Consider the following 12274-nt stretch of genomic DNA (forward strand, 5'->3'; position numbering starts at 1 on the left):
AATAAGCCCGCTTTGTTTGCGAGATAGTTTCTCAAATCAATGGCGAATATCAATATGAGACTCCAAACTAATCGTCATTTGAACAAAATTTTGTTCTGCTTTGCTTTGTGCGAGTTTTTGAAAATTACTTCAAAAAGCTTTACAAACGAAACTCGAGTCCGTTAAAAAAAAAAACATAAAATTTTCAAAAACCAAAAAAAAATTATAAAAAAACTAAAAAATCAATTTACAAAAATGCTCTTGAAAAAAAAAATTGAACATATCCACATTTTTACAAATTAATATTTCTTAAGCACCTTCCACATCTTTTTCGACATTAGGAAGTTCTGGCTCACTTTTTTGTGGGTTTCTGACACCTTTGGGTGGGTTGTAAGTCCATAATTGATTTGTGGACTTATAACCCACCCATGTGAGTCAGTAGTCCATTATGGACTTTTGGCCCGTGGACTTATGACCCTGCACCGTGCACCCAGTTTTAATACAACAAAAAAAGATAAAGAATATTATATAACAAAAAAACACTTGGCACAAATGAAGAGACAGGTGGCTTCAGTTAAGCTGGCAATTTAAAAAAGCTGCTCAGCCGACCTTTGGGGTAGAACCCACGATGCCGGCTTTGCAGTCAACTACCTATTCCTCTGTTCCATGGCCACATGCAGTTTTCAATACATCGCACGTCGAGAAAAATAGTGTTTCAACTTACAACCTTAAAAACACTATTTTTCAGGAGAAGTAAAATAAGAAAATTATAAAACTAAATTACAAATAAAACTGATTTATTTGATAACGACAATTCTGCGATTTTACAGAAATTGAAATTTTGTTTCCTGTATAATATGCAATAGGTATATATTGTCATCAACAACTCCAAAACAATTTTTAGCTTACCGGTTTCCTTAAAAAGTGACAATATGTGCACCGTTGATAAGCTACATAAATTGGCAAACAACATTACAGACTTTTACTTAATACTAATACTTAATAATAATAATACTTAATACTAATAGATACCTACTTGTATTATCTTTATTATTTTAAATACACGAAGTAATTTAGAATTTAAAGAAATTTGTAAAAGCTACATACTTCATATTGACTACGTTTTATATCCGTAGTAGGAAGTTTTTTCATAAATTACGGCCTCTATATTTAATTAAATCAATAAAATTATCTATTCTATCAATTATTTCCACAAGATTGCACTTGCGGTGGATGATAAATAAATAATTTCTCTTTCAAATATGTAATGGGAATGGCCATGTATCTAAATATTTATTAGTAAGGACCTTTCATATTTTGCGCATAAATAATTTTTTCATTAAACTGCTGCTCAACGCTTAAACTTTTCTTGTCTCGATACGGGTCTAACCACCCTTTTAATAAATAAATAGAAAATAAAAATCCGAAAACATTCTGAGATGCGCTTATGTTCAAAAATATGTTATGTTGCCTTTCAAAATTGTGTAAGTACTACTACTAATATAATACGAAATTCATTCAATACTAATTTTCATTATTTTATTTGGAAAATTTCATGTGAAATACTAAAGCACTTAAACAAAAATTAGTTTTTAAGGAAACTTGAAGTTAAAATGTAAAATTTTTCATGGTGAAAAGACATGGAGAATTTCGTTTACCTATTTACATTTCCTTTTAAAAGGTTTTTTTCGGGATAAAACTTAAAAACAGATACACATCTGTAGATTGTAGATAATGGGATTTCTGAATGAAAAAGACATGTTCACTCAATGTGAGAGAAGTTGCTTATCCATAAAAAGAAATCAGTTGCTCCCCGTCAGGGTGTGCGTGCATGTGCGTTGCACATCCTCATCTAACGAAAAAATCCATCATTAGATGTGTTTTTTTTTTGGCATTGCTATCCGTATCCGCAGTTGGCGTTTCCATGCATTACAAAAACAACACGCAGCTGCCGAAAGGAATAGAAGCTAAACCAAGCTGCGGATAAAATTTTGACGAAGTGTATAAGTTTATGTTTTCCTTTCTCATGGTGCGTGAATATGAATTTTTGGTCAATATTTATATTTGGGAAATCCTGCTGCGGATAGCTTTGCCAAAAAACACGCCTATTGTCTAATATGAATGACACGTACAAATATGGACAGTTACATATGAATGACACGTAAAAATATAGACAAATACACAACCATAAAACTTGCATCACACAGCCTAAATTGTTGTTCTTTCTTCCTAATTGTTCTTCCAAAATTCGATCGTTGAGAAGCAAAAATGAAAAATAAACTCGCACGAAATCTCGCTGTGCACATTTTCTGTTAATTTAACAAAAATAAATTCATCGAAACCCAACTCCATCCAAACTATATGCCTGCCTTCACAGAGAAAAAAAAATTTAAAAGTTAAAACCGTGATAAATATTTTAAATAGTCATTATTGACCATTAAATAGTCTTTATTGACTATAAAATAGTCATTATTGACTATTTAAAAAGTAACATATAACTATTTTAATAGTTAAAATTGACTATTTAAAAAGTAACATATAACTATTTTAATAGTTAAAATTGACTATTTAATAGTTAATTTGGAGAACACGAGTACTTCGATTGACTATTTAAAATAGTCAAAAATAACTATTGTTTTAAATATTTTATCCCGATAATAACTACGCTACGCTGTACGGCAATTTGCATGTGGCAAGATCCATGTGCCAAGTTGCATGTGGCAAGTTCCATATGGAAAGTTGCATGTAGCAGGTGGCATGTGGCTGGTGGTATTGTGGCACTTTTTACTGGAAGGTACACCGTGAACTTCGCCTTTAGATTGCTTCTCCATATAATTGTTTCAATAACGATTGAAATTACACTAAACTTGTGCCGAGCCAGAGCCGGTTTAAATGGGGGGGGGGGGGGGGGGCAGCCCCCCATTTATATAACAAAAGTTATATAAATAACGAAGTCTTTCCAATCGATGTTTTATTTTTTTTTACATTCACAAAATCTTCGTTCATCTTTGAAGAACAAGGCGCCCCAATTTCTTTTGAAAGACTAAAGCAATCCTAATATTCCTCCTACCAATTTAATTTTTGCAAAGGTGCCCCTATAATAATGAATAAGGAAAGAGAAGGGAGACGGACAGAATCCCGAAATTAAAAATCCAGAAAGCCCAAAATCCAGAAAACCCTAAATTCCGAAAACCCAAAAACACAAAATCCCGAAAACCCACAATCCCAAAATCCCGAAAACCCAAAATCCAGAAATGCCAAAAATTGACAGCTTCTCCATTTCTCATAAAAACTACGTTTGTGTGTGAGAATAAAAAAATAGGTCTATTCGTTGTTCCCCTTTCCAGGGGACTCTAAGTCATTTCAATTAACTGTCAAAAAAATCAGAGTTTCTCGGGTTTTCATTTTACATCGAACACCTCAGAGCTTTAGTTTCATCAGGAAATAACTCTGGTTGAAAAAGGAGCTACAAAAAACGCTTGACAACGAATTCGGAGCGACCCAGAGTGCCCTAGAGCTCACAACGAACAAACCTTATACTTATAAAGGTATGTTGTTTTCGATTGGCAGTCCGGAAGCGCCTGGAATCATTAAGAAGCGTACTGCAAGTTTTTTATTCTCCTAGTGAAAAAACAAAAACAAAATATTTGATTTTTCACCAATACAGATATTAAATTTTAGAATTGGGTGGAAGCGATTCAAAGTTTTTTATTGGATTTCAGAATGAGTGAATCATTGAGTGATTCCAATCGAAAACGACATTAATGTACCTAGTTGAAAAAGTTTTTGAAAAAATATTGTTCAAATAAAACCAACTGTACCTAATCTTTAAATGTGTTTAAACAAAAAAGTCAGAGATAAGGTAGTCTTGTCAATTGAGCCTAAATGACATGAATAATTAATTTTTTTTTTAAGTTAACCTTTTTAAGTTAATACACTGCACATTTTTAATAAATGCATTAACAAGTATATGAGAGGTAAGACATAATCTGCTATTGCTTTTTTTCGTGATTTTAAAAAATTGTTTTTAGATGAATTTTTTTTTAGAGGCGCCACTTGCAATCTTGCCCAGGGGCGCCGGTAGTGCTTAAACCGGCACTGTGCCGAGCCACCCGCTACCTTTAAGTGCAAGACGATCCTGAAACTTGTTTAAGCTCGTAAATGTTAAGAGGTTAAGACAAAAGCCCTCTGTCATAATTTTTTCCTAACATGGGATGTTAATGAGTTATTGGTGCATTTTTATGTAATTTAAAATTTTCCTTTGGTAATTAACATGTAACTTGATAAAAAAACATGTAACAAAATTCATTCAAATTCGACCTACAGGTATATGACGAAATTTTCCACTGACTGGGGTACTTGGTTTAACATAAGAATTGAACAAATTACTCAATTTTGATCTAATTTTATTCTTGAACTTATAGGTACGATATTAAATTAGCTTGGTACTTGGTTGATAACAACATTTATCCATGGGGGTAAGCCTTGTCGTGGCGGATGGGCCTTCGGTGACTACTACTATTAATCTAAGAGCTATGCGATCGAAACTTGTTTTTGCAGAAGGGCCTCCCATTGTCGAAAGGTCGCGGAGTAGACTGTTGGTACTAATTACCCCCCCCAACGAAGGAGTGTTCCCACCAAGGAACTTCCTACAAATGACGGTAGCGGAAGAATTCATTTTTAGAATCAACGGTAGCGTCACCAGTTCCAGTAGCCAACCCTTTGTCCTTGGAGTCATTTAAGGGCCTGGCCCTCCAGGTTGGGGGCTTCTGCCGCCGGGGACCTTACCCGACTAGAAGTAGGATGTAGTTTTGGAACGACGACAAGTCTCGGATACGGACGGATTTACTGATGACGACCCTAGCAAACGAAATAAGGACAATGAATTTCGGATCTACACGTGGAATGTTAGGTCCCTTAACAGACCACGTGCAGCCGAACAATTAGCGGAGGCCCTCAACTGCTATAAGGCAGATATCAACAATCTGATAGGTCCTTATCAGTGTGGCTTTAGACCAGGAAAGTCCACCATCGATCAAATATTCACATTACGGCAGATCTTGGAAAAACCCTAAGAACAAATCAAATCGATACCCACCCATGATGTTCATCGATTTTAAAGCCGCGTATGACAGTATCTATAGAGATGAACTGTATAGACTTATGACTAGTTTCGGTATCCCTGTCAAGCTCTTGCGGCTGTGCAGGATGACGATGGAGAATGCGAGCTGCTCGTGCTCCGTTAGAGTCAGTAAAGACCTAACCGAAGCATTTGATGTCGAAAAAGATTTTAGACAAGGCGGCGCACTGTCATGCGACTTCTTTAACATCGTTCTTAAAAGAATTATACAGAACTCAAACGTCAACACCTGAGGCACCATCTTTCAAAAGTCCGTCCAGCTGATTGCATATGCCGACGATATTTACATAATCGGAAGAACGTGATGTCAATGGCGCGTGATGTCAATGGCGCTTTTGTAAGCATCGAAGCGGAAGCGGCAAAAATGGGTTTAAAGGTCAATGAGGGCAAAACCAAGTATATGCTGTCGTCAAAAAAGGACACTCAACACCGACGCATTGGACAAAACGTCACCATCGACAGCCATAACTTCGAGGTATTAAAGGACTTCGTCTACCTAGGCTCCGCTATAAACACAGACCACAGACAACAACATCAGCGCTGAAATCAAACGGAGAATTAATCTTGCCAACCGCTGCTACTTTGGTTTGAGAAGGCAACTGACCAGCAAAGCCATCTCTCGAGCAACTAAGGTGTCCCTGTATAAGAACCTTGTCATCCCAGTCCTGCTACATATATGGTGTAGAAGCATGGACTTTAACGAAGGCGGATGAAAACATTCTGGATTGTTTCGAGAGAAAAGTTCTTCGTGCGATTTTTGGTCCCGTGTGCATTAATGGTGATTGGAGAAGAAGATATAACAACGAACTATACGGGTTGTACAAGGACACTAACCTAGCCAAAAGAGTTGAAGTGCAGCGCCTGAGATGGCTAGGTCACGTTGAGCGCATGGACAAGAATGCTCCGGCCCGGAAAGTTTTCGACTCCAACCCAGAGGGACGGCGCAGTAGAGGAAGACCTCGTCTGAGGTGGCGCAACCAAGTGGAAGGGGACCTCAATCAACTTGGCGTGCGAAACTGTAAGCAGCGAGCTAAAGATAGAGCTGGCTGGCGAAGCTTGTTGGTTAAGGCCCAAATCCACAGCGGATTGTAGTTGTAGCCGCTTTACGGCGCTGGTCACCCTAAGTAAGTAAGTAAGAAAGTGATAAGCGAAATACAGCATATTTTTCAACAACTTGTCCTTTAGGGGTAAAATCACCAAAAACAAACAAATTCCAGTATTTTTTGACATTTTATGCAATTTTGCGGGTGACCCTTTTGTCCGAAAAATATATTGTTCACAAATTTATAAACATAAACAAGTCTGTAAAAAATCAGAACTACCAAGATTTAACCCACGGTATTGCTCTACAGAAAAAAACAAGGTACTGCATTATCACAGCACAAAAGTAATGAAATAATAGTACATAGGTATTTTTAATTTTTTGTGTGTTAAAATTAATTATTTTTGTTATACCTACTTCTGTGTGGCGCGGCGTTGCACAGTGGCCCATTTAGGCAAAAGTGCTTGCAATTTTCATTTTTCGGGTGGGTCTATAATGAAAAACTTTTTAGATCAGTGCATTCACAAATGTTTGGAGCTCGAGTATTCGAAAAAAATTTTCAATTTGGGTTATTGGTGTGCCTTATAGAACAGGCAGTTAATAATTTTTTATTATGAAAAAAAAGTGTGTTTTTTTATTTTTTTTCTTAACTTTGAGTGTTTAAACTAGGAAGAGGACTTCTAAAACGTTTTGATTTTTATTTTTTTTCAAATGCTGTGTAATTATTTAAACCAACAATTGAAAAAAAAAATAAAAAATTTATTTTTTAGTTGTTTATTTTAATGTTTTTTGAAACACCGTTTTTTTGCACGCTTTTTCGACTTCAAATTGCATAGAAAAAAAGATTCCTACGTAATCAAACCAAGCTCAGCTGATTCAAAATCCTTATATATTTTTTAACAAAAATCCAAAAGCTCAGCTGCGTCATTTTGCATCCAACGCGTTTTGTATGAAAATTTACTTTTGGATAAGAAATGTCAAAAGAATTAGCGCTCATAATTGTAAAACAGTTTTGTTATGGTATGAACCCACTAATTTCATTTTTGTGAATGAAAAGTATAACTTCCATCGCGTGTACACACACTTTTTTTCTTTTCTTTTGAACCTGTTCTGTTCCGTTTCTGTAATGCTACATAAATGAATAATACAAGGCATGTCAGTCAAGCTTGTGCGAAAAAAAAACAAATCTCGCGTTCAACGCAGGCCACCCAAACTTAAGTTCTGAATTTTAACACGCTCTGATTGGTCAGATTGGTTCTGACCCATCAGAGCCTCTAAAAATTCAGAACTTAAGTTCAGGTAGACTGCTCTGAATGCATCATTCTTTGTTTTCAAATTTGTTGCAAATTAGATAAAAAGAGATCAAAATTTATTTTTATCAAGTATCAATTGATATTTGTTGACAATGCAAAAGGGGTATTTGAAACTAATCATAAGATTAAAAAAAGTGTAGATTTTTTTATATTAATAAGATATGGAGGGCTCGCAGCTGCATTGAACCCCGTCACAAAATTTCAATTTTGAGAAATAAAGAGTTAAGATTAATACGTTACCTTTGATTGCTATTGTAATGACTCAATATTTTATCGTTATCTTAGAAACATATTTATTGACTTAAAAATTTCGACATTCGACCTACTTAAACACTGTAAGTTAAAAAATAATTTCATTTAAAAAATTACTTCTTCTCAAATAAAAGTTACAAAACACTTTTTGGTACAGCTCTTTGTAAACACTAATAAAGTTTACCCTGGCGTAGAAAATGGTCCTGCATAAGTGAAATAGATTTTCAAAGCAAACGTTTTTGTAAATATACAGAGAAAAAAATGCACGGAAGTTTTGAATTTATAGATTTTCAAAAAGGACATAAAAATGAAATGTTTAAACTTTACCATAATAACCTTTTGTAACTAATTGTTATTATTTAAATTAGTCTTCCAAATCTTTCAGTAAATTGAATTTTTCAAACCCAAAGTCAAAAATTCGAGCAATTCGCGCGAGTTTTTTATTTTCACACCTCAAAATTGATTCTCCCGTGGGCAAATTTTTTTTCCGTTTGACATCAAATAGAGTTTAAGAGTAGGTATATAGTAACCCCAGCTCAATTTATTTTGAAGGTAAATAAATTCTTGTTCTTGTTGTTACTTAGTTTTAAAGAGTAGATAAGTATTATGCAAAAAAAAAGTAAAGAATTTTAAAACTTTGCTATTGCTCATTTTTATTCGTCTGTCCTCACAATAATTGTAATAAAGAGTAGATACCACAGTCCTCATATAATAAACTTTGTGGCTGCAACCTGCAATCGAATCTCGAAATCTCGAAAGTAAATTACAACAGTCTAAAACAGTGTGGGGCCCACGCCCCACAGGGGGGCAATTTGGTTTTATATGGGGGTAATTCAAAATGATGCAGAATTACACTTTTTTTCGAAAAATATGCAATTCTTCTGTTTCTACACTTAAAAATACACTTGTTAACCAATCTGGGATCTGTCATTCGTTGTCTCGGCTCTCACTTAACTTAATTCAACAGTTTGGTTTAATGTGCCAATTTTGTAAAAAAAAAGTAAAAGTACAAGTTTTTGGTATTTTGTTCATATCATAATAGAATATTTATTGGTGTTTAAACACTGTTTAATGACCCGGCCAGGATTCTGACGATTTTCATGAAACTGTTCTTTTTGTTCTTAATTCTTTTCTCATTAAAAGAAACTAAAGACAATTTTCATCAATTGTTTTTGTTGTCTTCCAAAGTGAACGCAATAAGCTTACTTATTTTCTCGAGATTTAATCAAAATTGCTGATGCAAAATTTTTTTAGTAAAAAAATGTCAGGGGGCATGAGGAAAAGGTTGAGGTGGGTAATAACTCAATCCAAAAGTGAATTTCGTTCCCACGAAAAAATGAAATTGGTTCTCACATTTAGTGGGAATTAGCTTTAAAAAATGTGAAGTTATTTCCCATGTAAAAGTAGTTCCCGTGCACCATAAATTTCACTTTGCGACCAATTTTCCTCAAAAAATGTGTGATAAACATGTGTTTAATTAATTTCATATGAGATAGAGAATAATAAACATAAACATAACAAATATTTATTCAAAAGTTTAACAGGAAACTCATACACTTTAAGATACATGGGGAAAAACTGCACCAGATAAATCTTTAAGGAATGCGCTTTTTGCTTAGATTTAAAAGTGCTAAGAATACAAAAAATGATTTGTTAAGTTAAAGTGCCTTCGTAAAGAGCCCAGTTTTCAAGAACGCTAGTGTTATGTCAATTTATATTACTTTTATCTTTTGCCACTGTTTGACTTGTAATACATCACTGAAATCCATTATGTACGCTCGTATACCGAAAAATTAAAAAATTGCTTCAAAGTAAAAAAATCGAACTCGAGATAACAATTTTACAAGACATTACGATGATGGAGAATGCCAAAAAAGTGGGTCCGGCAATTCTGTCTGTCTGTAAGAACCTCGAACGACAGCCTGGAGCGATTTTCTTCAAACTTGGTAGTGAATAGTTTTGGATGATTCTCTAGAGGAGAAATTGAAATATCTTTTTTAGGCCCAAAACTAACGGCACCTGTCATATAACGGAAATAGAAAAGTTATTTTTTTTTTTTCAAAAACGGCTCTAACGATTTTGATTAAAATTTTTGTGGGCAGTATTACACATAAAAGCCAACTTTTAAAATAAAAAAAAATACTTTTTATATCGTTATTAACGTTACCTGCCATAGAACGGTTTTTTTGGTTTCTGAATATCTCCTACAAGACTAACCTGATTTCAACGAAAATTTTTACACAGAAGCGTTTGAGTAAAAATTACATTAAAATCTTAGAAAATTTTCAAAAAACAAATTTTTGGATTTTTAAAACATATTTCAAATTTTTTTTTTGAAAAATCAATTTTTTGAAAACGGTTTTGTGAAAAATTTTGAAATTTCTGTTTTATATACACTCCTGCTCAAATTTAACGCACATCATATTTATTTTACAAAAAAGTCCTACTATTACTTTATCTCACAGTATCTTGGTTATTTTCTCAAATAAGACAGGAGTTAGCTTAAATTGAAGGTATGGAATAAAATGTTTGTGGGGAAGATTTGGAGAGGTATACTGAAGTCTATCTGTCAAACCGCGAACCTTTTAGAGATGAGTCATAAATTTTCATGGTTAATAATACTGTTGCAATTTAGCATTTTTCTGACTTGCTAAACAATAAGCAAACACAAAAAAATACAACAAATAATTTTAAAGCCATTTCAAACAAGATGCAGGGGTTTTTTGAGCAGGAGTTTATAAATTAATTATTTCTTAAAAATGGGATACCAACTTTTTTTTTGTTGAAAAATATTATAAAATTTGTATATGTAGGTATATAAAAAATTATTTAAAAAAAAACGGCTGTAACGATTTTTTTTTTCTAAAAATTCCTTTTCATACAAGAAATCAGATGGCATATTTTTTTGTGAACAAAATCATTAAAAACGGTGTTTCATTAATTATAAAAACAGATTTTATGTATTTTTTACACTTTCGGAAATGTTTTAATTAGAGCTTTTAAATTAGAGTTACTTTTAGCATAAGAACAAGTACGCGCGACCCCAGTCATGCATTTTATTCACTTCACTCAGACATCAGACAACTACTGAATTGGATTTTTGACGATTGTGTATTAAAATACCATTATGTTTATCACTTTAGTTAAAACTTCTTACTTTAACACCAATTTCTAAAGCATTCTGTTAATTTTTTTTTGAAATTTGCTCCAAGATAAAAAAAAAAGTTGCGATATCTTTATTCGTTTAGAAGGTATCAATTTTGCAAGTAAAACCTGCCACAACTGTGGGGCGTTAATTTCCGCTTAGTTCGTTAATTTCGATGCGCTCCTGGTCCATTTCATTTTCATTTGCTGGATACCTAATCGGAAGACCGGATTTAAAATTTTTTAATCTCCCAACAATAAAATCTTGCAGATAAAAATTTGAAGTCTCTTTAGCACACTTTTGACGTAGCTCACTTTTTAACTACATATCTCACAAGTCTGCTTTCAATAGTAGGTCGGTTGTAGGTATATTTATGAATTTCAATGGCCTTAAATTTTTGGTTATTTTTTTTTTACATAAGTAATTTTTTCCCGCACAAACGATTTATAGTTCTTTATTTCTACCATTTGTGGCGCTTTTTCAACATTTCTGTAGGTGTACACAAAAATAGGATTTATACTAGACACTCAATTCTATATTTTAAACCAAATCCTGACTTGTTATACAAGGGTTAAAAACCCTCAACTTTTCTGCTTGAATTAAAGCATATTCTTCTAGAGAAATATTGTAGTATTCATTGTATGGCTAAAATTAGCATGATGGAAAGCTTAATGGGATCTAAAATGCGGTGCTCATTCATTTAGAATGAAATACATAGGAGATATTGATCTAAGATTTAACTTAAAACCATGTGCATCTAAAAATAACAATTTTTTATTTGTTTTTCAATTAAATTTTGAAAATTTTAAAACTTACGATAAATTTATGGCTTATAAACCCTCGGAGATGTTGTTAAGCTTCTATGATTTTTAAAATACAATTTTCACAAGAAATTTTTTTTACACAGAATTTAATTTCACTTCACTTATAACAATTTATTAAATATTTTTTAACGAAGAACTTGGAGTAATTATTTTGATTTGGCAAATAGATCACACTTCTTATTTTTCTTTTTTTTTGATTCTCAACGGATATTTCCAATAAGTTAATCGCATAAAAATACCACTTGTTACAGTAAAAATAATAAAACTTTCACTAACAACCGTTCGGATACGTTATTCAAAACGTAATGAGATGCAGCTTTCGAATACAACGTGTATTTATATGAATTCGTCGCTACAACTGAAGGCAATTATTATCCTTAGGTTGTTTCGTATGGGTGAGACAACCATTTAAAACGACTTTCATCCCAAACCGGAAGTGACGAAAGTTGTCCTAGAACTAAAAAATAAAGCTTTTGGTTTGTGTATAGAATAAATGTTGTTTAAGTTGAAGGGGTATTTTTTGAATCTGCGTTCTTTTAAGTTTGCCCACGCAATGTTTTGAAGGCGGACCTTGGCCCG

General features: G+C 33.3%; 1 protein-coding gene across 1 annotated transcript in view; it reads right to left on the reverse strand.

Annotated features, from left to right (window-relative positions):
• The window catches only part of LOC129914636 (short neuropeptide F), a 209732-nt gene extending 197723 nt beyond the window's left edge, over nucleotides 1–12009 (reverse strand). Inside the window, exon 1 of the mRNA XM_055993975.1 lies at nucleotides 11688–12009. The gene's annotated coding sequence lies outside the window, so the exon portion shown is untranslated. The remainder of the gene's footprint in view (nucleotides 1–11687) is intronic.
• Nucleotides 12010–12274: the final 265 nt, after the last annotated feature.

The sequence above is a fragment of the Episyrphus balteatus genome, chromosome 3, assembly GCF_945859705.1.
Source record: "Episyrphus balteatus chromosome 3, idEpiBalt1.1, whole genome shotgun sequence".
Taxonomy (NCBI): domain Eukaryota; kingdom Metazoa; phylum Arthropoda; class Insecta; order Diptera; family Syrphidae; genus Episyrphus; species Episyrphus balteatus.